This window comes from Mauremys reevesii, linkage group 4 (assembly GCF_016161935.1).
Source record: "Mauremys reevesii isolate NIE-2019 linkage group 4, ASM1616193v1, whole genome shotgun sequence".
In the NCBI taxonomy this organism is placed as follows: Eukaryota; Metazoa; Chordata; order Testudines; family Geoemydidae; genus Mauremys; species Mauremys reevesii.
The window spans coordinates 84,147,466-84,172,511 of NC_052626.1; the positions used below are offsets into that span (position 1 = coordinate 84,147,466).

A 25,046-nucleotide genomic window follows, 5' to 3' on the forward strand; every position below is an offset into this window, starting at 1 on the left:
CTCATCCAGGCTGGCAGAAAGCTGAGTGGGGCCGGTGGCTGTGACCTTGACTGGCAAGGGGCTGGCAGCCGGCACCCCAGACTGGCAGCAGACTGAGCCGTTCAGCCTGCCACCAGCCCGCTGCTGGCTGAGTGAATGGAACCCCAGACCAGCAGCAGGCTGAGCAGGGCCAGCGGCTGGACCCCAGACCGGCAGCCGGCTGAGCGGGGCTGGTGGCTGGAACCCCAGACAAGGATCCGAGGCAAGGATCACACTAAATTGAAAAGATCTGTGTTTTAATTTTATTTTAAATGAAGCTTCTTAAATATTTTAAAAACCTTATTTACTTTACATACAACAATAGTTTATTTATACAATATAGACATAGAGAGAGACCTTCTACAAACATGTATTACTGGCATGCGAAACCTTAAATTACAGTCAGCTTGGCACACCGCTTCTGAAAGGTTGCCAACCCCTGTTCTAGAGTATGTTAAGGATTATCTTTAAAACACTCCAACACCACATTCTGAAGGTAAAAAACTCTTTACATCAGCAGATCAGAAAGATTTTGAAATCTGAAATATAAAACCTGAGATGCTTTTAAATCTAGTTAAAGGCTAGGCTGCTACAATAAATTAACATGTTCTGTACATATAAAGCTTAAAATGTGGAAGCAAAAGGCTGAGAATTTTGTCTACTGAAAAATAATCACTCAGCAGTAGTATATTTTTGTCTACATTCACAGCCCATTTAGAAATCACATTAGCTCAAACTTTGCAATATTTGTTAAGAAAACTATTATTTGTGGAGGATTTTTGAAAAGGCTTGTTTCTTCAGGGAACTGTCCAGAACAAACTGGTAAAGCAAAACCTTCTTTTTGTTCCGCGCTACATATATAAATTGCTCAGTTCCCATCTCCTGTGACACTTTGTCCTTGGATTTCTTATCTCCTTGCTGTTTAAACCCAAAAGATTTGTTTCCTTTCATGCTAGAGTGAAAGAGATTGACAGCTGAACCACTGCAAAGACTGCATGGCAAAGTGTAATGTCTCATAATGTTTTTACTTTAGGGGACTGAATGGCACTCTGCCTGTCCTCAGGTTAGTTACAAAATCAGATCAGCCTGACTCCCTTTGTGAGAGGAGTACTATTATTAAGAATCAGTTGGGTGCTTTCAGCCTAGCATGGCTAGGGTTGTGCTTAATGTAGTGCTTAAGCAGTGACATGCTGAGGCATTCTGCCTCTGCAGGTCAGAGGCATGCAGAATGCCTCTGTGGGTGTTGGGGGCAGCTTGATACTCTCACTTCCCAGTACTACTTGGGACAAGAGAGGGTCTGCTACTCCTTTACAGTCAGAGGGATCCTGAGAGGAGCTGAGCACTCTCAAACTTCAGTGGCTGTTGTGGATGCTCTCAGGAGTAGGCCCTTTAAAAGGAGCCAGTGAGCCTCCACTACCTGACATGTCACTCTAGCCGGAACACGAAGAGGGTTGGGGCATGGGGTTGGAGTCCAAGAACACCAACAGGCATGTTGTCCAGCCAAACAGCTTGGTGCTCAAGGAGGCACTAGCTGTATTTTGGCTGCTTCTTGCCTGGATGCATTTGGGGAGGAAAAATGCTCCTTGGCTACATCTGTGCTGGCAAAAGTGAGACCTGGAATTCTCCACTGGAGGTAGCAGGGGTGGAAACTATAGTTCAGACAGGGCTAGGTCTCTTTTTATTAGCATGTTGTATAACCCTACATAGAAGTAAAACCGCCCAAGTCCTGTCTCTGACCTTTGGATGGGTCATTATTCATAATATATCCTTGGTGTCATGTAACACTGTAAATAATGATTAAGCTTAATAATTAAACTTCTTTGTCAAAGAAATATTGCAATATAAAATAGATGGGATTGATTTTTATTAAAACTGCTATAGATTTTTTTTCAAGTATTCTTCATGAATTTCCTCTCTCTCCTGTCTCCATTTACCCCAACACTTTTTCCTTATGAACTGATCGCACCCTCACTTTTTTTCTTCTGCAATACACTTAACTTGTCAGATCAATAAATCAGATACAGATTTAATGTCTGCTTTAAAAATTAGACTGTTCAATGAGATAATTAAATTGGGGTGCTTGCTAGAGATGAAGAGAATTGCTTTTAATTACAGAAGACAGGTGCACATTTTTAGAATATCTCCTAGTTTATTAAATTCAGCAGCTACAGTGAAGGTTATTAAATTCAACAGCAATATTAAAGATAAAGTCCAAGCATGTCCAAGTTTAGGGAACCATGTGTGAATGGGGAAAAGAAAGAAGGGGGCTTTTGTTTAACTGAATGTAAAAAAGCTCTTCAATAATCAGTGTGTTTAAAAAATACCTTCTAGGCAATTCTTGTGCCCCCAGCCCCTGGCTACTCAGTGAGCCAAAGGAGGATTGTGTGGTTATTACAAAGAGAAGATAAGGGAACTTTTTGTCCAAGTTGTTCAAAGATTAAAAAATTCCGAACATTTGTGATCACATTCATTAAATTCCAATACATCTTTGCAGCTGAATTTTTTGCAGTCCCTTCATTGACAGATATAAGTTAGTCACTGAACTCATTAGTGAGCTCAATATCCTTGCTTCTTTATAACACGCTAGACAGTTCAGCCTTTCCAAGTTCCTAGGACTGCACTTTTAATGGAGGTGGAGTTTACATCATCCTCTTTAACACTGAAGTATATTTACATTGGTGTAAGACAAACGTGTCTTTATAAGGCTTTGTTGTTTCTGAGGCCTAAGTGGAGGAGGAATAAAAAAGTGTCAGTTTTTTAATCAATATCATCTGACATTATGGGAATTGAATGTCTACCTTTCTGCTAATACATTAGGTATATTCTGCCTTATCTCCTTTTGCAGAATTGATTTGCCACCATTCAGTTCACTTGGCTCTTGTCATGCAAATTGTGGCATTTCTCCCCCATAGACTACTGCACAAGCTGAGATTAGAGCTGAAAATCAAGTCTCACTCAGCAGCTGCTGTGTATCTTTCATTTTATTCCCCCCACCACCACTTACTAGTTCCATTCCCTTGTTTTCACCTTCTTGGCTGGTAATGTGCTGATAATGCTGTCTCTAGAGACTCTGGGGCAGGAAGCTGTTGGGAATCATTTGTGCAGCTGTGGCCGGAGGCAGAGAGAGTGAGTGAGCGTGTCTGGCTGTGTGGATATTTACGTGCCGTTAGTACATCAGGATACGCTACATGAGAAGTGTTTCTCAGGGTAGCTCTTACCAATGATCCCTAGAAGTTTGTGGAGCATGAGGGTGAATTTAGAAGCAGTTCTTTGTTTGCATTTTAATGGAGCACATATGATATGCAGGAAGGAGGGCAGGCCATGGGGGCTATTTTCTCTCCCTGTCCAAAGAGGGAGACTAGGGGCTGGGTGGAGATTCATCTCTTTGACCTGCATGATTCTAGAGGCAGGAGAGAGCCTAGCAGCAGCTCAGGCCAAAGCAGGGCTAGCTGAGTGCTGAGCAGGGCATGGTCTGTCGCTGAAGCAATCAGATCACTTGCTATTCAGAATATTTTCCTCAGAAATCTATTGGCAGTAATATGGGAATATGATTCTGAACACAACAGTTGTTTGCGTAGGATAGCTGGTAAGTGGAACCTCGGTCCAATTGCCACTCTTTACACATACTGGGTTTCCTACAGTAACCTGCTCAGTTCACCAGACTGATGTTGCTCCCTCTGAAGAAAGGGGATCGGTTACTTAGAGTACGTCTTCACTACCGGCCGTATTGGCGGGTAGCAATCGATTTCTCGGGGATCGATATATCGCATCTAATCTAGACGCGATATATCGATCCCTGAACACGCTCCTGTCGACTCCGGAACTCCACCAATGCGAACGGCAGTAGCGGAGTCGACATGGGGAGCTGCGGACGTCGATCCCGCGCCGTGAGGACAGTAGGTAACTCGATCTAAGATACTTCGACTTCAGCTATGCTATTCACGTAGCTGAAGTTGCGTATCTTAGGGTACGTCTACACTACGGGACTATTCCGAATTTGCATAAACCGGTTTTGTAAAACAGATTTTATAAAATCGAGTGTGCGTGGCCACACTAAACACATTAAATCGGTGGTGTGCGTCCACGGTCCGAGGCTAGCGTCGATTTCTGGAGCATTGCACTGTGGGTAGCTACTCCGTAGCTATCCCATAGTTCCCGCAGCCTCCCCGCCTTGGCATTTCCGGGTTGAGATCCCAGTGCCTGATGGGGCAAAAATCATTTTCGCGGGTGGTTCTGGGTACAGCCTCACCCCTCCCTCCCTCCCTGACAGCGGCAGACAACCGTTTCGCGCCCTTTTTGCTTGGTGAACCGTGCAGACGCCATAGCACAGCAAGCATGGACCCTGCTCAGCTCCATACCGCAATCGTGGATGTTTTAAACACCTCGTGCACTCGTGCAGTATATGCTGAACCAGGACCTTCGAACCGAGGCGAGTAAGAGGCGGATACGGCAGCGGCGATGACAGTGATGAGGACGTGGACACAGAATTATCTCAAACCGCGGGCCCGGCGCTTTGGAGATCCTGATGGTAATGGGGCAGATTCTATCCATTGAACGCCGATTTTGGGCCGAAACAAGCACTGACTGGTGGGACCGCATTGTGTTGCAGGTGTGGGACGATTCCCAGTGGCTGCGAAACTTTCGCATGCGTAAGGGCACTTTCATGGAACTTTGTGACTTGCTTGCCCCTGCCCTGAAACGCCATAATACCAAGATGAGAGCAGCCCTCACAGTAGAGAAGCGAGTGGCGATAGCCCTGTGGAAGCTTGCAACACCAGACAGCTACCGGTCAGTCGGGAATCAATTTGGAGTTGGAAAATCTACTGTGGGGCTGCTGTGATGCAAGTAGCCAAAGCAATCACTAAGCTGCTGCTACGAAGGTTGTGACTCTGGGAAACGTGCAGGCCATAGTGGATGGCTTTGCTGCAATGGGATTCCCTAACTGTGGGGGGGCGATAGATGGAACCCATATCCCTATCTTGGCACCGCAGCACCAGGGCACCCAGTACGTAAACCGGAAGGGGTACTTTTCAATGGTGCTGCAAGCACTGGTGGATCACAAGGACGTTTCACAAACATCCACGTGGGATGGCCAGGAGGGTTCATGATGCTCGCGTATTCAGAAGCACTACTCTGTTTAAACGGCTGCAGCAAGGGACTTACTTCCCAGACCAGAAAATAACAGTTGGGGATGTTGAAATGCCTGTCGTTATCCTGGGGGACCCAGCCTACCCCTTGATGCCATGGCTCATGAAGCCATACACAGGCAGCCTGGACAGTGGTCAGGATCTGTTCAATTACAGGCTGAGCAAGTGCAGAATGGTGGTGGAATGTGCATTTGGCCGTTTAAAGGCTCGCTGGCGCACATTACTGACTCGCTCAGACCTCAGCCAAACCAATGTCCCCTATGTTATTGCTGCTTGCTGTATTCTCCACAATCTCTGTGAGAGTAAGGGAGACCTTTATGGCGGGGTGGGAGGCTGAGGCAAATCACCTGGCCGCTGATTACGCGCAGCCAGACACCAGGGAGATTAGAAGAGCACACCAGGAAGCGGTGCGCATCAGAGAAGCTTTGAAAACGAGCTTCATCAATGGCCAGGGTACAGTGTGACTGCTGTGTTTGTTGATGAACACCCAACCCCTTGATTGACTCAGTCCCTGTAAGCAACTCCCCTCCCCTTCGAGTACAGCTTACTTATGCAAATAAAGTCACTCTCATTTAAAAGCATTAATTCTTTATTTTTCATTATAAAAAGAGGGAGAGAAGTAAGGGTGTGCTTTGGGAGGAGGAAAGGAGGGATGGAGAAGGCCATTAAAAAAAAATTCAGAGTAACGGCATCCTTCTGGTTGGGCTGTCCACGGGGGTGGAGTGGGCGGGTGCACGGAGCCTCCCACCACGCGGTCTTACACGTCTGGGTGAGGAGGCTAAGGAACATGGTGAGGGGAGGGTGGTTATACAGGGCTGCAGCGGCACTCTGTGATCCTGCTGCCGTTCCTGAAGCTCCACAAGACGCCGGAGCATGTCAGTTTGATCACGCAGCAGCCCCAGAGTTGCATCCCGCCACCGCTGATCTTCCTGCCGCCACCGCTGATTTTCCTGCCGGTCTTCCTGCCGCCACCTCTCATCTCGGTTGTCCCTCCTGTCCTCACGTTCATCCCTCCTGTCCTCACGTTCACTGGCCTCTTTCCTGTAATTTGAAACCACGTCCTTCCACTCATTCAGATGAGCTCTTTCATTGCGTGTAACTTCCATAATATCTGAGAACATCTCATCTCGCGTCTTCTTTTCCTCCGCCTTATCTGTGCTAGCCTTTGGGATGGAGGAGGGACGCTTGAAAAATTGCAGCTGCATGAGGGAGATAAATATTTAGAAAGATACATTTTACAGAACAATGGTTATACTCTTTCACAGTGAAAAGCACTATTCACCTTACATAGCACATGTGATTTCCCTACAAGGTCGCATTTTTCATCTTAATAGTGACTGCTTGCATCTCTGGGGTTACAGATCTCACAGACACAGGTCCAGGCATCAGGATTCAGCTTGCATGCGGCCATGGTAAGCCACTGTCTCAGTGATTTACCCTCCCCAACGCATGGCTAATACCACGCTAGCTCCTGCTAATCAACAACCTTCCCCTCCCCACCCCCTGCGTGTCCGGTAGCTTGGGGACTCTCGCCTCGCCGGTGACCAAACAGAAAAGATCATCGGCATTTCACCCCTCCTCCCCCGCCGCTACGTGCAGGAAAGTGTTTTTAAGCTGCTGCATTCCACGAACCCAGTAGAAAAATGGCCACCCCCCTTACTTAAATTCCTGATTTTTAACCAGGTTATCCTGAACGATATCACTTTGCTGAGGATAACAGAACAAGATAAAGAGCGGATGCTTCTTGAATGCCAGCAGTCCCGGGACCATACGCTGCGATGCTTTGCCACGCAATGATACCTGATTACTTGCTACATGCATGGCATGGTAAAGTGTCCTACCACGGTGGGCAGAACAAGGATGCCTTGCCCAGAAACCTTCTGCAAAGGCTTCTGGAGTACCTACAGGAGCGCTTCATCGAGATGTCCCTGGAGGATTTCCTCTCAATCCCCGGACATGTTAACAAACTTTTCTAAGTAACTATACTGTCTGCGAATGCATCCCAAGTCCTCAGGGCAAATCAATCATTAAAAAAGGCTTGCTTAAAAAACACTGTTTGCTATTTGCAAAGGTACACTCACCAGAGCTCCCTTCCAGGGCGTCATTCTCTGCAATAGTTGCTTGCGAGGGCTGGGAGCAGGGTAATTCCGTCAGGGTGATAAAAGCTCCTGGCTGCTGGGGGTCACGGAGTGCTGTGTGCTCTCTGCAGGTCTTCCTCTTCTTCTTCCTCTTCATCTTCCCGTCTGCATAATCCTCAGACATGGCAGAGATTACAACCCCCACCTCGGAATCCACAGTCAGGGGTGGGGTACTTGTGGCGCAGCCCCCTAAAATTGCATGCAGCTCAGCATAGAAGCGGCATGTTTTTCGACCTGCCCCGGACCTTCCGTTTGCTTCTTTGGTTTTCTGGTAGGCTTGTCTGAGCTCCTTAACTTTCACTCTGCACTGCACGGAGTCCCTGCTGTGGCCTTTAGCAGTCATAGCCTTAGAAATTCTTTCAAATACTTTTTCATTTCGTCTTTTGGAACGCAGTTCTGTTAGCACTGAATCATCTCCCCATATAGCGATCAGATCCATTACCTCCCGAGCGGTCCATGCTGGGGCTCTTTTTCGATTCTCAGGAGACTGCATTGTTAACTGTGCTGATGAGCTGTGCGTGGTCACCTGTGATGATGAGCTCTCCACGCTGTCGAAGCAGGAAATGAATTTCAAAAGTTCCCGGGGCTTTTCCTGTCTACCTGGCCAGTGCATCCGAGTTGAGAATGCTGTCCAGAGCGGTCAGTGGTGCACTGTGGGATAGCTCCCGGAGGCCAATACCGTCGATTGCGGCCACACTAACCCTATTCCGATATGTTAATACCGATATTAGCGCTACTCCTCTCGTCGGGCAGGAGTACAGAAACCGATTTAAAGAGCCATTAAAATCGATATAAGGTGCCTCCTAGTGTGGACGGTTGTGGCGTTAAATCGGTTTTACACTCGTAAAACCGATTTAAACGCCTAGTGTAGACCAGGCCTTAGATCGATTTCGCCCCCCCCCCAGGGGAGACCAGCCCTCTGTGTCCTTCTTCTGACCCATACTGTGTGATTTAGTTTCAGGGCAGGGATGGGGAACCGGTCAGGTTTCCCCTGCAAGATTCTTGTTATGGAGCTGCTAAATGTACAGAAGCAGAGGAATAAAATATTTTGAGAAAGAGGAAAAAATTAAGAGTAAAACAAAATGCCTTTTCTTCCTACCTCAGTCTTTCATTGAGAATGCCCAGAGTGAATTAAATTTAACTTTGCTGAAATATCCTGCCCTGTTATATTGAATATGGTAGCTGATTACAAATTCTAGTTCCTATTCCTTGGCTCGTAAAGGCTAGCACTACTTAGTACCTTCCTACCTATCTATCCTTCTCTTCCTACCTCACTCCTTCATGCTACCTAGTCTTGTCTTTTTCCCACACTCCCTTCTGTGCCTTCTTCCATTTGTGCATCTTAGGTACTTATGGTTCCCACTACCGGAGTGTCTGAACAATTTTGAATGTATTTATCCTCACAATACCCCTGTGTGGCAGGGGAGTACTCTTATCCCCATGTGAGAGATGAGGAACTGAGACTGTCTTTATTGCCAAAAATAGAATTTTGCTGTAAAAGGCACATTCATCATGCTGTAAAATCTTAGAAAGACAAGGCACAGATAGTTTTTACCTCAGTGTAGTCAAGAACAACCCCACGTGGAGGGTATAGTGTTGATCTTGACTGGCTACACTGATGTAAAAACTATTTGTGTCTTGTGTATATTAGGATTTTACAGTAAGATAGTTAACTTGGGGTAGCTCTCTTGCTCTACAAACACATTTTTTGCCAGTGAAGACACAGATTAAGTGACTTGCCCAAGATCACACAGGAAGTTTTGTGGTGGAGCAGGGAATTGAACCTATGTCTTCTGAGTCTCTGACAACCTCCCAACCAATGGACCACTCATCCAAGGAGCTCTTTATGTGCAGAACATCTATGCTGAATGCAGCAGCTAGGGGTCAGACAGATCTGTCATCTTGACCACATTGCTTTTGCTTGGCTATATCCCTGAATCTCCCACCTGCCTGCTGAGTTGGTTTGTGAAACCACTTGGGCCTGCTCTACACTAGCGGGGGGGGTGTGTCGAACTAAGGTACGCAAGTTCAGCTACGTGAATAGCGTAGCTGAACTCGAACTACCTTAGTTCGAACTACTCACCCGTCCAGATGCCGCGGGATCAAAGTCCGCGGCTCCCCCGTCGACTCCGCCACCGCCGTTCGCGGTGGTGGAGTTCTGGAGTCGACGGGAGCGCGTTCGGAGTTCGATATATCGTGTCTAGATGAGACGCGATATATCGAACTCCGAGAAGTCGAACGCTACCCGCCAACCCGGGCGGGTAGTATAGATGTAGCCTTGGGAACACCAGAGTGGCTCAAATCAGCTTTCATAGGTCTGAAGGATCTGATCCAAAAAACTTATGTTGACCACAATTGGACTATTTGTGAAAATAAAAATGGCAGGATCAGGCCCTTAAATTGCAAGCTGTTGTGGGAATGGATCTAGGGCTTAATTCTCCACTCCGTTGCATGTTGTATAACCATTTGCCACTATAAAATGGTGAGAGTAAACTGATTAAAAAAGACTATCCACCTGACTTGGCAGCATTTATACTCCATTTTGCAGAGGAATAAATGATAAAGCAAGGTATAAGACAATGGGTTCATAGACTCCAACGCCAGAAGGGACCCACTGATCATCTAGTCTGACCTCTTGTATAACACAGGCCCTAGAACTTACCCAGAATAATTCCTAGAGCAGATCTGTTTGGATGTTTTTCTATTTTGACATAAGAATTGCTTGTGGTAAATAGTTCAAGTGGTTAATTACCCTCACTATCAAATTTATACCTTTTGGAGAATCAGGCTCCTTTGGCTTAATTCTCATGTGCAAAGTTAAGGTAGAAGGCTACTGTTCTATTTGGTAGCAGTTTACCCCTGCTTTGCACAAATATAATTGACTTTACATAGTACAAGGCAGCTCTTCTTCTTCTAGCCTAGTACACTGGGTTCTGAATCCAATTCCCAGAGAAAACTACTGGTATGTTGAGATGAAGTTTAAGATTCAGAACATATTGGTAATCTGGAGGGGCGGGAACACTTTACAGGAATCTTGTAATTACCTCCAAACCAAGTGTTGTTAAACCCAGGAATTTCAGACTTGTGTTTGGATTTCTTTAGAGTTTAATTTGTTAATGTATGGGCATACATAGTTAGGGCACCCAGACAACCTTAACTCTGCTTGTTAGTTATGCTGTACCGTAAAGACATTAGATTTTTTTTCATATTTTTCCCATCATGGGGTCACTACAAATGTAGCCAAGACACATGATTTCAGTGAGTTTTAGCTATATGGGAGTCTTGAAGACTTCAATTTTATTCCATTACTGAGATCTTTTATGAGAAAGAGAGAAGAGGAAAGTCTGACACCTGATGCTAAATTTATAAAATGATTGACTTTTTTTTTAAATAAACTTTAACTCATAAGCTTAATTATGGATTTTCTTGTAATTATCAGAAAATTCATGTTGTACTCTGTCATGGGTCTACCCTCACTTGAAACTGGCCGGTTTCAAAGTGAGGACCCGCATGCCACCATGTCAAAGGTCTCACCCCCACTTGGAACTGTTGGGCTCCAATGTGGGGACCTGACTTGGCTTCCCTCTAAACTAAAATCTTAGTTTAGATCTAGTAGGCTGCCACCACTCAATCATTAAATGTGGATTGAGACACAGTCCTTCCCCAAAATCCTAGGGGATTCCAAGAGCCCCAAATCCATGGAGTTCTTACACCCAGGAGAAACAAACCATTCCCCCTGCTTCCTCCCCCCTCCCTTTTCCTAGGAGAGACACGGGGTCTAACTACAGAGGGATACCTCCCCCTTCTCTTTCCCTGAGAATCCACCCAAGGAAAGACCAACAAGTCCTTAATAGAAAAGAAAAGAATTTATTAAAGACTAAAAAGAAAATACAGAATCTCTATGAGCCCAAGCTGGACACTCATAGGGTCTAACCTTATCAATCTCTGGAGAGAATTCCCCCTCCCCCCTTTCTCAGTCAAAGCAAAATCAGCAAACAGGAATAAAGCATTTCCTTTAGCAAACACACAATTGCAAATATAGAAATCAAATCATAAGACTAATTCGCCTTTCTAATTAATACTCACTATTAATTAGTAGAAACTACTCCAGGAGAGCTTGGAGACATGACTGTCTCTCTTAGATTCAAAAAGAGTTCTCACACAAAGAACACAGACAAAGGCTTCCCTCCACAGAGATTTGAAATTATCTCGTCTCTGATTGGTCCTTTGGTCAGGTGGTCACCAGGTACTGCATGTTAACCCTTTACAGGTAAAACACACTTTAACCCTTAACTATCTGTTTATTTATGACACGCCCCCCAAATCGCAGACAGTGGGGGAACCACACTGGCGGTGATTTCCTTCTAGAACTTTAAAATAAACAGATTAACAAAACACATGCACTATTACATATACTACTAAGTATGTAACAACAAGATATTTGACATTGAAGAACACTTTGTATGCCTTTGAGCGGACATACTTGGCATAGTCCTTGCCCATCCCCTCCCAGTGGAAGGAATGTTTTTAACCTGGTTTTGCTTTGTTGACCCCAGAATGCCCACTGGGATGTCAGGGCCCAAGCTTAAGAGCTTGTCCCAGTACTTAGTTGGAACTACCAACTGTCTTTGAGGATGCTGGCCTTTCTGGTGTTTACCAGAAAGAATGTCCTTATATAAAAGTCCTTGTTTTACAACAAACTGGAATTGGGTAGAAGAGCTGAGAGGCGGTGGGTTGCCCCAAAGCTTTCTTAAGGCTGTTATCGGCTTCCTGCTCAGTCTGGAACTGTTCCCTTGAGGCGGGAGACACCAGTTCCTTTGGGAGCGATGTAGGTGATGAGGTTGTTTCTATTGACTGTGAACCGCTCTCCGCTGGTGCACAAGGTGATATTTTAGGCTCTGGCTGAGCCTCTTGGGTAGAGTTGTCTGCTGCTTCTGCCAGTTTAGGCCCGTTGGCGCCCCCTGGCGGTGGAGTTGCAAGCGCTGGCGTCAGTGCTGGCGCTGGTTCTGCCGCTGGTTGCTTTTCCAGTTCCGGTCCTGGGACTGGATGTACTATGGCTGCTGTAGTTGTTGGCATGGGATCCGGTTCCACCACCTCTGTCTGGGTCTCTGGTAACACAGACAGGGTCCTGGTGGATGGCTCAGGAACAGGGATGGGAGTGCCTGCTTGTTCGGCCTGGCTGCAGGTGACCACTCCCCCACTCTTGGCCAGCTGCACATGGTTGGCCAAGTCTTTTCCAGTAGCATGGGGATGGAATAATTGTTATAGACAGCAAAAGTCCACTTTCCTGACCAGTCCTTGTACTGGTCTTTAGGGATGCTGTACCCATGGCAGGTTCTTTTAAAACTTTTCAAGAAGGCCTCAGTGTCCTCACCTGCCATGTAGGTGGGAAATTTCTTGGGATGGGGAACAGTGCCTTCTGGTGTTGGCCACACCCCTCTGCAGTCAGTGAATTGGTTTCCCCAATTCCTAACCCTTTCTATTCACGAAGAGACTGAATAGAAAAAAAAACAAAACTTTTCATTTGCATTTGTGTAGCTGCTGTTTGCTGATATACTGAGAAGACCAAAAAAAAACTGGATTGTCCTGTTTCTAGCACTTGCTAAGGACCTCACAGTGGGGGTACTTTCTAACAAGCCTCCTAGAAAACTTGCACCTCTTTCCTAGCTGTTTTTAAGCGGACAGAAAGAAAAAAGAAAAGAAGAAGAAAAAAAATCCTTTTCTAACACAGCCCGTTAGAAAACCTTATTTCCCCCAGCTAAACCCAGCTGAAAATCTGTTTCCAAAAAAACAATCTTCCTCTCCTTGTGAGCTGTGGTACTAATAAGCCCAGCTGACCGGCTGGTCCTACTTAGTACCTGCGAGAAAAGTGTAGTAAATCCTTTCAGGGTTTTGTATTCCCTGGCTCCAGAGGATTTCAAAAGACACAGGGAAAAAAAATCTGGCTGGAGGGTTTCTGTCTCCCCCCCCCCAAACCTGTTCTTCTGGCTGGATGGGAATGTACTTTGTCGAGCACTTCCCCCCACCTTAGGAATCCTGAGTGATACCTGATATCACAAAGGAAGGACACACCTCTAGGGAAGAGTTTTTCCTCTCTCTCTCCCCCCCCTCAAACCTGTTTTCCCTGTTGGACGGGGTGAGCTCCCAGGAGCACCTCCCCCCACCCAAGGAATCCTGATCACACAAAGGAGGGACACACCTCCTTGCAACCAGAGCTAAAAACCTCTGTCTTGAGATTCCTTATCTCCCCAGCAAACCTGTGAGGGCACTTCCCCCCACCTAAGGAATGCACACACTTTCTTTTCCTCCAAGGTGCTTTTCTATGCCACCCGAAAGAAAACTGCTTTTTCCTCAAGCTGCCTGTCCAAGCAACCCAAAAGAAAAACTGCTTCCAACAAAGCCTGCTGGAAACTCAATTCCCTCCAGCCAACCTGGCTGAAGATTTCTTCTAACAATGGGTTCGAAACTCCGCTGCCACCATGTCATGGGTCTACCCTCACTTGAAACTGGCCGGTTTCAAAGTGAGGACCCGCATGCCACCATGTCAAAGGTCTCACCCCCACTTGGAACTGTTGGGCTCCAATGTGGGGACCTGACTTGGCTTCCCTCTAAACTAAAATCTTAGTTTAGATCTAGTAGGCTGCCACCACTCAATCATTAAATGTGGATTGAGACACAGTCCTTCCCCAAAATCCTAGGGGATTCCAAGAGCCCCAAATCCATGGAGTTCTTACACCCAGGAGAAACAAACCATTCCCCCTGCTTCCTCCCCCCTCCCTTTTCCTAGGAGAGACACGGGGTCTAACTACAGAGGGATACCTCCCCCTTCTCTTTCCCTGAGAATCCACCCAAGGAAAGACCAACAAGTCCTTAATAGAAAAGAAAAGAATTTATTAAAGACTAAAAAGAAAATACAGAATCTCTATGAGCCCAAGCTGGACACTCATAGGGTCTAACCTTATCAATCTCTGGAGAGAATTCCCCCTCCCCCCTTTCTCAGTCAAAGCAAAATCAGCAAACAGGAATAAAGCATTTCCTTTAGCAAACACACAATTGCAAATATAGAAATCAAATCATAAGACTAATTCGCCTTTCTAATTAATACTCACTATTAATTAGTAGAAACTACTCCAGGAGAGCTTGGAGACATGACTGTCTCTCTTAGATTCAAAAAGAGTTCTCCCACAAAGAACACAGACAAAGGCTTCCCTCCACAGAGATTTGAAATTATCTCGTCTCTGATTGGTCCTTTGGTCAGGTGGTCACCAGGTACTGCATGTTAACCCTTTACAGGTAAAACACACTTTAACCCTTAACTATCTGTTTATTTATGACATACTCAGAGAATAAATGCTATAATTTTGGGAAGGAAAGAGTACAGCCGAACCTCAGTTATGAACACCTCGGGAATGGAGGATGTTCATAACTCTAAACAAAACATTATGGTGGTTCTTTCAAAAATTTACATCTGAACATTGGCTTGACTACAGCTTTGAAATTTTACTATGCCGAAGAACAATGCTGCTTTTAATCATCTTAATGTAAATGAAATACTCACAGAAACAGTTTCCTTACCTTGTCAAATCTTTTTTTAAACATTCCCTTAGTTTTTAGTAGTTGACATTTAACACGTACTGTACTGTATTTGCTTTTTTTTACTTGTCTCTGCTGCTGCCTGATTGTGTGTTTCTGGTTCTAAATGAGCTGTGTGTTTGACTGGTCAGTTCGTAACTCTGGATGTTCGTAGCTCTGAGGTTCTACTGTATATTTATTATGCATAACAAAGAGATTATATCCCTGGTTTAAGTGCAAACCTTAGTTGCGCAGCTGCATCCAGTGTTCTTAGAAGTAGTAATAGTAATAATGTAATTCCAATATTAAAATGATCTTGTTGAAACTGGCTGTTGGATCTTGAAGTAAATATTGTGTTCTTGGGCCCCAATTCTGCAAAGATTGACAACTGTGCTTAACTTTGCATGGTATGAGTAGTCCCATTGAAATTAATGGGACCATTCATAGTGTGTAAGGTCAAATGGGTGAGTAAATCTTAGCAGGATCAGGTGCTTGGAGTGTACAGATTAACTCTTGTGACACAGTAGGAAGAGGTCCTTTCCTAACTTAGTGTTCTACAGCAGCATATGTAGTCACTTTATTTAATGTTAAGAAATGTGCTCTGAGCATTTTCACATTTTGGCTTTAAATTACATTTTCTGCCATAAGTGGCAAACACCCCTATGCTCCAGGGCTGGTGACAGAGGTAGAGCGGCTGGTGGTATCCTGGTAGCCTACTCTCAGCTCACTCTCATTGAATCAACAGGCCAGAAGTTGCTTTGACCTAGAAGATGATCACTCAGGTTTCTAGGCAACCAAGCCCATTTTCATTTCACCCCATTGAGAGAGAAGAGCTGACTCCTTGTGCAGAGAGGTGAGATGATGATGATGGATTTCAGCATCCTCTAATTTGAGTTGAAAATGAAACTTAGCCCCTGACTGGAAGGCCAAGTCTGCTTAAACACGTAGCGTAGGGGGTGATCAGAAGCAAATTGCTCCTGCTAATTAAGCAGAGGCACGAACGATCTGTGATGACTGATGCCCATCTCAGGTGCACAGAAAAGCATGTGCCAGTGTTCATCAACCTTACTGCAGATATCAAAGGCAAACTAAAAGGGGAAATACCCTCCCAATTTGTAATGCTCTGCATTATATTTATATATATAAATAAAAATTGGGAGGGTATTTCCCCTCCCAATATTAATATATATTAAATTTACCTTAACCACACACAAATAAGACTTGCTCCCTGGAGAAGGTTTTGCTGGTACTTCCACTGTTAGAGTTCATTTTAGACTGGCTTTTCTTTCCTCTGAAATGCTCTGGCTACTGCAGCGCCCCCAAAAGCTCCCCTGCTGCTCAAGCCATTCCATGCCAAGTGAAAACTGCAGATACCGATGCCAAAGGGGAATGCCAAGAAGACCCGTGACCGGGTTGCAGAGTGAACAAAAGATGAATATAAATGCACCTATATCTGTGCGGGCATCAGAGAAAAGTGGCCTGTTCGTAGACTAGAGCCAGAGGGAGGTGATGCTAGGGAAGGGAACCTGGGAAGTGGCAGCTTTAATTGGAGAACCATGCAGTGGTGTGAAAAGTGGTCCAAGCAGCTGGTAGGTTTACTATTTGGACCACCACACTCAACAGTTTCCCTTTATTAGAGGGATTCCACTGATTTACAGACAAAATGATAATTAATGGATCCTGGAATAGCTGCTAATTTTATTTTAGTGGGCAGGGAAGGGCACTGGAGTACTGGTTAATGTGATGAATAATAATTAGTTTGAATTTCCATATTCTCTGCCCAGTGCAGAGCACCCTCAGCTCCCATCAGTGAGCTTTTTATGTTTGAAAACTGACAGGTCAGGAAAGGACTATTAAAACTTCTCATTCTGTAGTTGTCCTTTGATTATTTTGCCTGATCTGCACTTGTTCCACTTAAACCTTGATTGACCAAATGAAGGAAAACCTGTTTACCAGGGCCCCGCTTCTTATAGAGCAATAGCCTCTTGCTAAATAAATAAATAAAATGAACTAAAACCAATAGCTGCATATATTTAGTTAATGTTCTGCATATTTTATAAATCCTCTTAACAGAGAATTATTTTATCTGTGCCAACTGCTGTGTAATACAGCTGCTGTGATGACAGATATTGGTTTGGTGCTAGCAGACAGATTTTAAAGAGCAATGACCTGCAGGGCCACTATATTGGGAGAGCAGACGAGCTGGGTGCCGCAGGTGCTCGAGTGTTCTTGCTGATTTAACTCTTTACAGGCTACGTAAGCCAGCAGATGAAAGAATTTCAATTCCATGCACTTCTGCAATCTGAGAGACAAAGAGCAGTATTGTTAGGGGGAAAGGTTTTTGTCATTATATTTGGGCTTGTGTTTGTCCTCATTTATTGACACATTGGTATTCATTTACTGTCTTACAGGCTCTAAATTGAGGGCAAGGGGTTAAATGTTATCACAAGTTGTAGCTGTGTTCCAGTATTCATCACCCTTCAGAGACGTATATCCTTTTTTTATTCCTCTGAATCACTTCTAATCAAAAATCCTTTTGTTTATTTCCCTTCATTTGAAAACTACTTTGGGCGGTTTTCCAAATACTGTATATGGTTTCTGTTTTGAAACCAAACGAAGAAGAAAATGTAGCTGGGAGTGGAATATGACACTACGCTGCAGTTGTCATTGATGTGTGGTGTTCCTAAGGCTCAGGCATTACTGCCTCCTTCAGATCTGCACTCAAAGGGATCTAGTCATGTAATCTTGTGAACCTGAATGCATATTGAGTTCAGTATTGCAGGGAACATGTAGAATCAGGCTCAAGGTATGCACTCTTCCATGCACTCACCCACGTGCTATCCTTTGTACTTTGCTAAGTAGAGCCAAGAGAACAGGCTAATTGTCTGTTGATGATCTGTAAACAGCTTTTCTGCCAGGGCATTTGGCAAAATGTGCCCAGAAACATGTGCGCCATTCTTGTGATATGAGCTTAATGGTGGTGAACCAACTACCCACATTTTACTATGACTCCAATTTGGACTACATTTCAAGTCCGAGTGATACAAAACTTATATCTGCTAATCAGAGCATCCTTCGTTTGCTCATCAAATATGATATTGACACAGTTTTCTTCATTCCTGGTATTGGTCTCAGTCTTCTCCCTTTTTTTCCTTTTTTTTTTTTAAATGAAATTTGAAAATTGCCTCCTGGGTAATTTTGGCTTTTCAAAGATCACATTGAATAACGAAGTGAAAAGCAGTGTGCTTGATACAGGAATTGTATTGAAATGAAGCCTTTCTGTTAGCAGAGTTGGGGAATCTAGTCTCTCTTTAAATTACCACAGCAGGGGGTTAGAAAATGGGTTGCACAGAAGGACGTAGTAGTCAAAATTGGGCAGTTAGACACTATACATGTGGGAATTGGTTGTTATGTGGTTCTCTGACAAGCTCATATTTTATTCAGTTCAAAAGCAGAAAAAAGAAATGCAGCGGCCATCAGCATTGTGGTAGCTCACTAATATCTTAAATTCATAACATCTCACCCAACCTGTTTAATTAATAATAATAATAAAAAAGTAAAATAGAAAGTCATGAATAGGGAATAATGTTCTGTAGGAATATTAAAGTTTTGAGGAGTAAAATGTTGTTGGTAAATATCCTAACAGTAGTCTCATTTAAGTCCCCAAAGGATCATCACTATCAAGAATCGAATTATGTAGAAACATTTAACTAGTTTTATTTCAGTTTAGTGGGGGCTGTATCCCGCTTACACTTATGTCTCCAGTGTGTGCTGGGCTGCTAACGCTGAATGAATTCAGTGCTTCCTATTGCTATTTTACTAACCTCTATAGTAGGAATGCCCAAAATGTGGCTTTTCAAGTGCCAAAATGCAATTCATGGCTCCCAGTCCTTAAATATGGAGATGCTGATTGCAGACTATCTTTTCCAGTATGTAGTGCTCCCTCTTGTACCCAGCACGGACCCGTCAGATAAAGGTGGAGTGCTGGAAACCAGAACGTAATTAGAAAAAGATTTTGACTAAAAAATTTGGTCAGAATTTGCTGATTCATCAGTCTACATGTTTTGCAGAGAGGAAGTTGCAACAAAACATGCCAAGTTACCTGCCAGGCTCCTCCACAGTCTGTCTGGTGGGCTGGCAAGGAGCCAAGAGACTCGATGCCTCACTTTCTGCTCCTTGGCAGCCTAGGCTCCTGTGGCTTCCAGGCTCTTGGATTCTCGGCAGCCTGCCTGGTAGGTTGATAGGAAGCCAGGAGGCTTGGGAGTCCCAGCTCCCAGGCTCATGCTCCTTGCCAGCCCAGGCGATCAGAATCCATGACCCTGGGGCAGTGTGCCAGGTAGACTGCCCTGCAGCAGGGGCTCGATTCCTTTTCAAAGAGAATTTCAAACTCTGGTTTTGTACCAAATTTGGAATGAAAACCAAACTTCAAAATATCTAAATTATATATGAAAAACTCCCTAGCTTTATGTAAAATTCTTGCAGGGCACACCGCCCTATTCAAGATGAGGACTATTGCAATTTGCTCTTTCGTGCTGATCAGGCACAACCCTCGTGATCGTGGCAGGTTGGCAACATGTCTCTGATGCAGGCAGAATTTGTCGTATTAGAAAAATAATAAGTCTGTGTGCAGAAATTTGTACCAGATAAAAGAAAATATAGCTTTCTTTATTATAGTCTAACACTTCTTCAGCATTTGTGCCCACATGCCTTAGGGACAAGCACAAGCGAATGTGAGCGGTTAGCTAGATCAGCAGTGATAAGGATATACTGATATGCTGCTTGATCCCACTAAGCAGGTTAAATAATGCAAGAATTGGATACACGATGATATTCAGTCAGTAATTCAGCAGGTGAAATTAAATGGCAGGTAGTATTTTAAAATTTCAGTTTTCTTTTGTATTTTCTTATTCAGAATCTCACCCAGCTGCCCAAATAAACTTTCCCTTTTCTTTGATGGAAATGTGATCAGGAATGTGGTAGAGTGTTCTACTTTAATAGCATAGAGCCATGTTCTGCCTTCCGGTGGAATAAACTAAAATCTGGATTCCTCCAAACTCTTATGTATTTTTCCTTCCACATCTCTTGACTTTGATCTTTGCAGCTTAAGTAAGTGAAAACAAATGGTGCTTTGCAAGGTTGGGCTCATTGGCCAAACTTGGTTAGACACCAAATAGGTGCAATTTTCAGAGATGAACACCTGAAGTTTCTACTGAAGTCAGTGGGACTTGTGGATGCTCAGGATCTCTGAAAATCAGGCCACTTTTGTTTAGGTGTCTAAATATAGATTTGTATGTTGAACTTTAGGCACCTACATTTGAAAATTTTAGTCTGTTTTACTGCTGCATTGGGCTCCCCCCATAATGCTAGGATCACAAGCATCCTGACTATTCCATACGTAGATGGATGTGTACAACTTCCAGTTAAGTTGTATTAGCCTGGGCTGAATTTGTCCATTGATGTTTGTATTTTCTCCAAGTTTCTTCTGTTTGGGTTTTTTTGGTAGCAATAATAATTCATAACTATTTCTCCTCTTGTCACAAGGCTGAACTAACTACTGCATTAATGGTCTATAATGTTTTTGTCTCTGTGGCCAGTAAGAAATAATTGGGTTTGGAAAGAATTCTGCAACATAGTTTAGTAACATTATCTAAGTTAGGGCTGGAAATACCATCTCCTTACATGACCCTCAAAGAGATACCTAAGAATTGAAATTAACCTTCACACTCAGGAAAATTAGTCTACTTGAAAGAAAAATAGCAGAAAGTAGGACTAGGTAGCTTCCACACCAGATAATCTACAATTCCACTGACTATCTGTTTTAGAGAATATATTAAGGGTTTCTGTTTCCCAGGACAGTACTATGCTTTGTAGTCTTGGTAAAACAAGGAGTTGGCTTAATTCTATTTTTTTATTCTGTGCTGAACTGTACTGCATGATTTATCAATTCCTATCAATTCTGTCTCTAATGGGCATTTGTTTGGCTCCTTGGATAGGCGGTATTAGAGGCCCTGCTAGGTCAAGACCTCTACTTACTGTTCCACAAAGATAAGGTTATGATTAACTGCCCTGCATTTTTGGCCAGTGGTTACTCCTCACCTTCATATTGATCACAGGATTTCTACTGATTTTGTGGCCAGACTCTAACAAGCAAGAAAAAAAAAAGTTTAACACTTACAGGCAAAGAGGAGGTTCAGAATTTATGGATTTAATCTAAGGATGGGCTTCAGTGACTGGAGAGTGACTTTTTATTTGCTTTTACTTAATAAGGGTGTTGCACTTTCCACAGCAACTTGTCTGTAGTGGATACACAACCATATTTGGGGGGCTGGGGAGCTCTGTTTGGATTGAAGGCTCATTCATATGATCAATGACACACCTTTTTGGCCAGAGAAAGGAAAGAAATCTCCACTAGAGTTATGCAGGGTAGCAACCTAACTTCCATTGAGACTTGGCCTGAAATTACCAGTAGGGTGTAGCTTCATCCTTTGAAGCTGCATTTGGAAACTGGGTGATTTAAGCTGCCCTATTCAGATAGTCCAACCCAGCTACTAGTTTGGGTGCTGTTGTGGAAGTTCTTTTTATCTGGGCTGGTGCATGAGGATTTGGGGAGAGGATCATTTCCTAGCTGCTAATTTGTTTTCTCTATGACCTTCCTTAGCAGCTGATACAACCTTCCAGGTTTATATTAAATGTACATTTAAACATTGCATTGCGCACCATTGCTGGGTGCCATTTGGGACTAGATTGTGCTATTCAGGCAAATCCCAACGTAAGCGATGGCAAAGAGCTGCCCTGTCCCACTGACTGACAGTCTTTGGTGGGAGATGCTGCTGCTGCTACAGCATTTCACGTGGTGTTTCTGAACAGTTAGCCAGCTCCACCGGCCAGTGCTCACTTTGTGATGCTGTACTTGGGTAGAACTGTGTGATTATTACATAGTCTATACAAGGAAGTGGGGTGGGGGGAGGCTTATGACCCACACTGTACTGTGCAAGGGCTAGACAGTATCTGACCATTATATTGTAAGGTCTTTGGGGCATGGAGCATGTACTGTTTGTACTGTGAGTTGCCTATAAAATGCTCTTGGGTCCTTAAGTTAATCATAAAGAATCTGCAATGTTCACCATTACCATGTATTTTTAATATACTGTGACTTGTTAAATAACCAACCCAAGAGTGATAGCCAGCAAACTCCTAATAGACAGTCACAGTACTCCGTTCTACCAGCTGGAAGAGAGGATGTCAGAGCTGCTAGAGGAGGACTGCAACACTCTAGGTGGCCTGTCCATTTAAGGGCCTGGGACCAGCCAATCACTATTAACTAATCCGATCCAGCTGAGAAGGCAACAGGTGTTCCCTATAAAGAGCTGCAAGAAGGAGGCTAAGGAGGACTGGAACTGTAAAGAGAGATGCTGCTGGATAGGACAGTCTACTGTACAGTATCTCTGAAGAAGGAAGTCTCCACGTGGGAAGCTCTGAGAGTTGTGGCTAAGCAGAAAGCCCCAGCTGGGGCTTTTCTTTTCTTTTGTGGGAGTATGGGTTATTTGGACAATAAACAGCTCCAAATGCAAGGGTTAAGGATTAATTTGGGTGTGGATGATGATTCCCCAGGCTGGTGAGGAAGGTTGTCAAGTTTACAAGGATGCTGGCAAAACCAAATTAAAAGTCAGGAACTGTACCATTCCAATCCCTCGCCTGTCTGCTGACATTGCTAACATGGATGCCAGTTAGCATTGGTTGGTAAACAGTAAAATTTGTCATGCATCCAACGAAGTGGGTATTCACCCATGAAAGCTCATGCTCCAATACATTTGTTAGTCTATAAGATGCCACAGAACTCTTTGCTGCTTTTACAGATCCAGACTAACACGGCTACCCCTCTGATACAGGAAATTTTTTGAAAATTTTCACTCAATTTTTTCATTTAATCATCTTTTACATGGTAGTGCCTAGGGGCTGACTGAGAATAGGCCCCCCTTGGGAGAGGAGTGGCCCTTTCTCCCCAGCAAAACAGTCCCTGCTATGGTGGTTTCTAGTAGCTGGAGTATTTTTTGTTTAAATTTCTAAGTGGCTGAACTGTCAGTTGAGATGGTGGCTTTTGTGTGCAGACATCTGTTCATTTAGAAATCTATTGAGATCAATTCAGGTAAATTCCCAAATAGCCATTCCATGGTTCCAACTTTTAGACCTTAGTATAGTTTCATACTGACAAGCTAGATATGAAAGGTCCCCTAACCTGTTAACAAATCCCTGTGCCATTAGCATCCTGGCACTCTCACTTGGACATGAAATGCCCCTGTGTTCCTTCATATATTTCTGTACCAGTTTTTACTTCTTGTAAGCGTACTTCCCAATTTTTACTGTACTTTAGTTATTTTCTACCACAAATGATGTGTAAATAAACACAGATTTTCAAAAGTGACTGATTCTGTGTCTCATTTCGTGGGCTCTGCACTTCTTGCAAATCCGGCTCCTTTTAAGGCATCTCAAGCGGGTTATCTGTTGTGGATACATTGGTTTATAACTAGTCACTTTTTGAAGATCTGGCTTGAATATAATACAATATATTTCTTAAAAAGTCTAGAAAACTAACATTGTGCATTAGCCTTGCTTGTATTTATAAACTGGGAAATGTAGATTCTTTTAGTAATTGCTAGGCTCTGGTTGTAATTTGCTTAAAAATTGAAAAATTAATGTACTGGAACAACTTTGAAAGGCCCATAAATAAAGAGCTGAGGACCAAAAGCTTGAAATGTATCTGAGGTTATGTTAATTATGATTAATTACATCTCCTCAAGGTTTGTTAGAAGTCTGTTTGCAACCATGAATGATAATGGTGTAAAATAGCCTGATAGTGTAAGGTCCTAGATGTTCTGTAAGCCACTGCAATTTATTTGTATTACAATGGACAGCCAGGTCTGCTATAGTTAAGGTATAGATTACCTTTCTGTTTAAAGCTGGACTTTTAAGTGCTCTAAAATCCACATGGTTACTCAGATTGCCTTGAAATTTGATGTTAAGTTACCCAGCTGTGGTTCTGAGTCAGTTCCTTAATGCATCTGATCTGAGGGGAAAAAAAATCAAATGCTGGTGCTAGCTATTTTGCCCAAACAGTTTAAAACCATTTCTACAGCATAGTGATATTACAGCAGAATACCAACTCAGGAAAGGGACCTAGGCATCATTGTAGACAGCTCCAGGAAGTCCTCTGCTCAATGAGCAGCTGTGTGAAAACCATAAACAAGTTGTTAGGATGCATAAGGAGTGGGATGGTGACTAATACTGTAATATGGTGAATATTATAATAGCTTTATATAAATCAGTGGTGCAATGGCCTTATCTGAAAAATAATGTGCATTATTGATCACTTTGATGCTTCCTGGAGATAGCCAGTGTTGACACCTCTCTTCTATCTGCCCTTAGTGTCAGAAAATCTTAACTCATGGTAAGCACAGACTGCTCCCCAACTCCTCTGGCCATGGTTAACACAAGCACTCTCTTCTAGGCCTATGCTGGCCCCACTCTCTCTATAAGTTAGTGATAGGGACACTTTAACCCTCAAGCCCTCTGAGAGTCTCCCTGGTGTGTTTGGTCCCTGTTCTGTGGACACTAGCAGCAATCACAGATGTGCAGCTTCGAAACAAGCGGTACAGCCCATCTTACCAGTCACACCTCAAATCACCAATCCACTTGACACCCAGTGGTGATTTTTGGAAAACAAGTAGAAGTTTAACGAAGTATAGAAATTCAAGGGATAGCAAGTAGAAGTATTGGAAACAAATGGTTATGCATAAAACAAAATCATAACACACATTCTAGAACAGATGTGGGCAAACTATGGCCCGCGGGTCACATCCAGCCCGTGGGACCATCCTGCCTGGCCCCCCGAGCTCCTGGCCGGGGAGCCTAGTCCCTGGTCCCTCCCCTGCTGTCCCCCCTCCCCCGCAGCCACGCCCTTGCGCACGCTGCACTTTGGCCTACCGCTCCCGCTGGGCAGCGCGGGGAATGCAGCTGGCTCTGGTTGGGTGTTGCGGCTGTGAGCTCGTGCTGCTGGTAAGAGGCTGGGGGGTTGGGTAAGGGAGCAGGGGTTCCTGGGGGGCAGTCAGGGAGGAGGGGGTGGAGGTTCTGGGGAGGCGGTCAGGGGATGGGGAACAGGGAGGGTTGGGAGTGG

The 25,046-nt window shown here is 44.1% G+C and overlaps 1 long non-coding RNA gene across 4 annotated transcripts; it reads right to left on the bottom strand.

Annotated features, from left to right (window-relative positions):
• Positions 1-2,222: 2,222 nt before the first annotated feature.
• Positions 2,223-25,046, bottom strand: LOC120403634. Of its 4 annotated transcripts, none has more exons than XR_005597627.1 (4): positions 24,857-25,046; positions 18,700-18,859; positions 17,045-17,177; positions 2,223-2,741 (listed from the first exon to the last, which is right to left on the bottom strand). It is a non-coding gene; the product is annotated as an uncharacterized LOC120403634 (long non-coding RNA). The 4 variants fall into 4 exon arrangements; XR_005597628.1 differs by lacking the exon at positions 17,045-17,177 and adding an exon at positions 23,819-23,939; XR_005597625.1 differs by lacking the exon at positions 17,045-17,177.